This window comes from Gambusia affinis, linkage group LG19, assembly GCF_019740435.1.
Source record: "Gambusia affinis linkage group LG19, SWU_Gaff_1.0, whole genome shotgun sequence".
NCBI lineage: Eukaryota > Metazoa > Chordata > Actinopteri > Cyprinodontiformes > Poeciliidae > Gambusia > Gambusia affinis.
Window position 1 is genome coordinate 16,797,513 of NC_057886.1, and position 6,995 is coordinate 16,804,507.

Below are 6,995 nucleotides of genomic sequence, written 5' to 3' on the forward strand. Positions count from 1 at the left end.
AGAGGTGGGTAAGAGGAGGAGGATGGGAGGAGCCAGTAGCTGAAAAAAGGTGGAGACATCAGGAGAGGGAGTGGTCAGAATTAATAGGAGGGAGGAGAGAAAAGAGGGAAAGGAGGAGGTACAGTGAAATTGAATTTTATACGTTTACTGTATATATTAATGTATAAAATCTCATTCCCCATTTGTTTGTGAATGAGAGATTTATGCATAGAGGGGGAGGAGACAGAGAGAAAAACAAACAGAGGGATTCAGAAGAAGTAAACATCCAGCAGCGAAACTTGCTGAGATTTCAACATATTTGTAACGAGGCGTCGCACTGAATGAGAGAAAAGCAGCTTATTTAAAAAAAAAGGAACATAATACAATTCTAGCAAAGCAAAAATAATACAATGCATTCCAAAAGCACTCAGTGTTACCCATTTTGTCACATTTCAACAACAATGTATTTCATCAGGATTTCATTTAAAACAAAGTTGCGCAGAAAGGACCTAATATTTCGTCTTTTACAATTTGTGTCTCTTCTAACTTTGCACATCTACAGGCTGAAAGGTTCGACCCATTAACTGTCGTAAAATAAATCAGATTTGATGAAGAGCTTCTATGAGATCAGTTTTCATGTCTTTCTATAGATATCATTGAGTTTCGTTGATTACTAGCTTCACTGATGCAGAAAAGCTCCCCCACAGCATGATGCTGCCCATACCACGTCACCGTAGGTACAGCATGTTCCTACAATGTGCAACGTTTGTCTTCTACCACTAGTAGCATTTTGCATGCAGGCCAAAAAGTTTAAGTTTGGTTTGGTCCACTGCATAGATTATGTTTAGAGCTGAGGATTTCTGGAGACTTTTCATCGACCTCCGATTTATGATTTTTTCCTTGCGTGGCCTGCCACTTTAAATGAGCAGCTACTTCTGGCTACTACAACTGCTGGATGCAACCAGATTTCATTTATGGTAGAAGAAAAGTTGACCAAAGTGTACCCTGCATTTCTTCCCATGGATGTTTTTCCCTAAAATATTTGAAAATGTTTCCATTTTCTTTCACTTCACACATATCCATTTGGTTTTAGACTATCTGGATCAATTCCGAGGGTAGGAAAACTTTAGCAAGGCACTGCACACACAGCAGCCAACACGTGTTGATGTTAGAAAAGCCGGGCTGTGTCAAAGAAAACAAATGTCTGTAAACAAAGCAAAAGTGCAAAAAGAAACAGCAAGTTTTCGCATTTAAAACAAGATGATACAGTTTTAATGTTTGTATGGAGAGCAGATATTTCACCTCTTAAGTAGAGAAAAGAGGCATTTCATCGCTACTTTCAGGGACTGAAAGCTAGCTATTATTTCACTCACATGGCAGAGGGATTTAGACAGTGCAGAGTGGTGGATTTGGCCCGGGGGCAGATTTGAGCTTTGACATGGACTGGAATGAAGGAGATGGCTTTGGTGATGGTAGAGGAGGAGGCTGAGGTGGATGAGGGATGGTATAGGAGGCTAGAGGGGCTTTGTGGGCAGAATATAGAAGGTCAAGGTAGATTTGGTGCACTGGGAGTGTTCCAGCATCTACAGAGTACAGAGTTTAGACTGAAGAATAATCTGAATGTTTATCCCGCTGGTGAGAGCATTATTTATTCATTATTTTAATCTCTTTTCTTTTCTTTTTTTTTTGAAGCAGGGTTTGTGTCAACAAAGCTCATCCCTTTCAAAGATGAAACCTAATTTCTGTGGCTTGTTTATGCAAAGTTTGACACATCCCTCACGCAGTTCAAAAACAAATGAATCTTTCCCAGTCGCAGCGGTTGCATAACTTGTAGTGTGATCGGCAAGAATTGTGCAATTTTTCAAGGGGAATGAGTAATAGGGCTCTGTGCAAGAGTCCAGCCCTCTACAAGCCGCACCAGCATTCTAGTTTCTAATCAAACTAAAGATTGAGTCATTTTTGGCAAATGATAAGGGAATGACTAACTAGAGCATGCTTGCTATTTGAAAACTGCATGCGAGGAAAAGCCTTTTTTAATAATTAGACCTAAAAAGGCATTTTTAAGCTATCTTTCTGGATGAAATGTGCATATTATTATAGGTTTAGTCATTTCATACATAAAATGTTTCTGCTAAACCATGAAACATTGATTATCTAGACTTATCTCAATATTGGGTACCATACCAAACAATGTTTGCTTTGCAAAATTACCTTCATCAATAGTTCTTCGCATTTTATGAAAGACTTTCCAGGTTTTGGGGTTTTTTTTACATCACGGCTGCTTTTTCCGTTCTCTTTATGTTGACCATGAAATCTTAAACTGCAGGATAAACTGGCGGAAAAATTTACAAAAGTAGGATGGAAGAACCATAAAAACTGTGTCAATGAACAAAGGATGAAACCCTGACTGTGAGGAACAGGAAGAACAAGTCCAGCAAAGACCCACTGCAAACCCAGAGAGATTCATTATCCTTCAACCAGTTGTCTCCTGTGTAAATGAATCATAGCTCAGAATTATGTGGCCTAATAAACAAAGTTTCCTCTTAAATTGAGCAGGAAAATCAGAAAAAGTCAGCTAAAAAGTTTTAAAAACTTTCCTAAATGTCTGGAGAAATTTTATAAAAGGAGAACATTAAAAAATGTTAACAGCAAAACAAAAAAAAGACTCAAACAACGCATCAGGTAGGATGTCATATTATTGAAAGGTTTAGTTTAATAGATTATTTAAACACGCAAAATATGTTCAACTCCTACTTAATGGCTGTTATTTTCAAATGATACTTTTAAACTGGCAAAAGAATTAAAACATGTATTGTTATTGACTGAGTTTGACTCTAAATGATAATCAGTGTTGTCATATTTCCTTGATGCAGGGAATTCCTGTATAATTCACAAATTTTTACTTTTTCTCTTAGTTTTCAATTTCTGAAATGTTTTGAGATTTGCATTTATTTTTGTTTTATGATAATAAATTTAATAAACTGTTTCAACTGCATTCATGTCACAAAAACTGTGACATTGTTTTTTTTTTTTTATTATGAGTAAAAGCAGTGAAACATGTACAATATAATTATAAAAAAATGCAATTAAACCACTTTACAACTGTAAAAAGTTGTAAAGTCAATCCAAAATTGCTAAAATAGAAACATTGTTTAATCTAAATGACAATCATGTTTCTGACTCAAACCTCAATCCAGAAAATCTGATTTTTATAAAATATATTAAATGACAAATTTCCAGCAACATCTACTATAGTGAGCTTCTGTGCACAATTACTTTGACGTCATCGCTGCAGTTTACTGACCACAGCGCTGCACAGAGGCAACAAACCGTGAAAAAGTATCGAATGTTACAAACATCCTTCTGCCCCCACACTGACTGAATGAATTACAAGACAGAAAAGGTGTCAGGTAGGCTTTCAAATCTATTACACAAACTTTCCAGAGCAGCCAGCCATTGTAAAATCCCCACTCCATTTGTCAAATTAACAAAATTACAACCCACTGCTGACAAGGACAAAAAAAAAAAAAAAAAATAGAAATCAAACTAATTTTCTTTAGCATATAAAAGGTTTTTCCAGTTGATTTATTACTATTCACTTTGTTATTTTTAGAAAACTCGGTTATGTAAAACCTGCTGGTCCACCTGCACTGTGTTTGTGTGTCTGAATGCTCCCGGGGGAATGTTTGTTTCTGTCTCCAATTAAGTTATGTCACATTTGCCCATGCAAAGCTAGCTTTTCACGCACATTATTAGTGTCTGAGCTCATCTGCTTGCAGACCTCCATGGCTTCCACCTCTATTTCTACTGAGCTCTGTGTATGTTTACACATTTTGTTGCAGGGGCACTATTAAATCACTGGTCTGGCAGTACGGAGGGAAAAACCTGCTGAAGATAGATCGTACTTGCAGCCACAGAAGTGACAGCTCCAACAGCGTGCAGGAACGAGATGTGCGCAATGTTTGAAATGTGTAGTGTAGAGTAACACAAATGCACGCCCATACACAAACACACACACTTACAGAGATGTTGGAGACATCCCAAGTGAGTTCTAAAGGCAGATGGAAAAGGAGGTAACTCTATCTTCTCCTGAACAAGACATCTTGGACCATGTGACATCCATTGGAGCTGCAGAACACAAAAACTTCCCTGTTATCAAAATAATTCAGACCTCCATCAGATGATATCTGAGCTACTATAAGGCACAAATGCATTCTGGGTAGGGATTGAGTAAAATATAATTTGCTTTTTTGTGTTTTTACTCTAATCTTATGCTCTCCACATTTTGCTCTTGTTGAAATAACAAGCTGTTACATTTACAAAAGACTTTAAGGGAAAACATTAATAAATCCATTATTTGGTTTCACAAAGAGGCTTTGTATCAGTGTAACAGGCAGTGATTCTGCAGGGAGAGCTCATCAGTCAACACCCGACTGGACTCGTCACTCATCCCCCTTTCATCCTGTTGTAAAAGAAACCACACAATAAACAGGTTGTATTCACAGGCCTCACTCAGGCTCACCTGGGATGGCTGCACATCAGCAGATTCAGCACGACTGCGACGGCTCCGCTTATCTGAAAAAGGAAGGAACCAGCACCATCTACTGGTGGATGCTTATAATTACATGTTCCAAAGTGAAGGTATTTTGTTTATTCAGTTTTTCTGTCTTTCTAAAGGTTTTACAAGCCAATGGGGTGTATAGCACGTCTGAAAAACAAGCAGACACTCACAGGAGTCCTCTAAAGGCACTCAAATTGTCACACAAGGTAGGTTTATAAGAGCATCCAACGTCAACTCCTGCTTATCCTTTGTCAGGACAAAAGGCGGAGCTGCGCTTGATGGAGAGGTCAGTGGGTGAGTGGAGTGATAAACTCTGAACAGGGTCAAAAGGTGCAAACTGAAAATTATTCACAAACATTATTCAGAACCTCCAGGTAACATAATATCCTTTTTTTTTTTCTAAACTGAATTAGAAAATAAAGTGAATCAATGTTGATACACTGGGCCTCTTCAAAATAAAAAATAATATTTTTTATTATATTAAAAAATCTGTAATAAAAAATAAATTATTTCCTGTTAGATGAAATAAGTTGATAAAATAAAAATATTAAATAAAACAGAAATCTGCTAGGGGTAAAATATCAAATTCAACTCAAGTCACAAGTTCCTGAGAATTAACCAGTAGTTCTCCTCAATAATCAAATTAGCTCCTATTTGCAATACAAGTCAATGGAAAATTATTTCTCTTCATTTTGAGATCCTGAAGGAACGTGTTCACTTCAGGAACGTGTTCACTTCAGGAACGTGTTCACTTCAGGAACGTGTTCACTTCAGGAACGTGTTCACTTCAGGAACGTCTTCACTTCAGGAACGTCTTCACTTCAGGAACGTCTTCACTTCAGGAACGTCTTCACTTCAGGAACGTCTTCACTTCAGGAACGTCTTCACTTCAGGGTGAATAGAGGATGTACTTGTGTATTCGTGTACAGACAAAAGTCAATGAGATACAAACTACCAAAACTGAAAAATAAAACGTTTATTGGTGCAGTTTTTACCACACTTAAATCATGCGGCAGCCGTACAGTTTTTTGTGGGTTTTTTTTAAGCTTACAGTTTAGTGAGGAAACCATGTTTGAATTTTGAATTTAGGGGATATTAGTATTGTTGTTTCCACCATAGAATTTGTAGGTTTGATAGGTAAGAATTTTATTATTTTTTACTTATTTGTTTGGGGCAGCAAATGATTTTAAAAATAGACTCATCTTAGTATAAAATCCTTTAACAAGTTATAATTGCTCGGAAAACTGAGGGACTCTATTCTGAAAAGTTTGTTAACCACTAGGTACCACTAGATGGCATCCTTTTCCTACATTTTCCCTTTAAAAAGCTAATCCCATGTCCTAAAATTATTTAAACAAAGGTTTTTAATTTCATTTGAAATGAAAACAATTTATACTTTTCCATCATTTAGAGACATTTAACAAAAGGAATGATTCCTTCAAAGAGGCGTCCTCTAAACAAATGGAATAATTTCCTAAACTGTGATTGTAAGGGTAAAGAAAATGAGAAGTTCTAAGGGAATGCGAGAAAATGTGGGCATTATCAAACAATTTTTAAACTTTCTTGTGAATATACTGAAAATAACAACAGAGGAAAAGTCATATGTTTGTCTGTGATCGAGACATATAAAGTAAGAGATGTAGCAGGTGGAAGACACGGTGGAAGAGACAGAGGAGGACATGGCAGTAGGGCAGTGATTTAATTAGCACCCTATACCCCCTCCAGCCCTTCACTCATAGCATCAATAATGCATGGCCCCTTGTTTCTACTGCCATAATTAATCCTCTCTTACTATAATTAAAAGCTAAAACTCCCACAAGATGGTTCAGCTTGGCCAGGCAAGGGGTAGGGTTGGCACAGGAACTAATGAAACACTCACCCTGTGGACGGACACATTGACAGGATGAGACGAGTTGACAGACAGATCAACAGTCCAAACTGAACTCTATCACAGATATGGAGGATGGGATGAGCAGAAAAGCTGAAACTTGAGAAAAAAGACAGACAAATTACATAAAAACAAATTACATTCACCATAAGAGAGAAACGTGTTCCTGGAGCTGTTGCATGTTGGATTTTTGAATGAGTGACATTAGAAAGAAGGACAGATCCACAACTGCATAAACCCACACTGAGGCGTGCACACAGTTACTTACAGAGGCATGCTGCTCCCCCATGAGATCCGTCTCTGCTGCAGCCAAGTCTTGACAAGAGGAAGAGGTGGAGCTTTCTGATGCTGCAATTAGGACCACACTGTCTGGGCAAGCAAACTGAAATGAATATTTCAATCCGGAGAGCTCCATGGGTACCTATCTGTGGCGGGGGCCTGGCATACTTTCAGGCACACATTCAGACACCCCTACACACACCAATGAATACAAAAACTACCCGGGATTCCAGAATAATTCATCTACCTTCCAATCACAAATGCCAGAATTATCAAATCTGTCTCTCA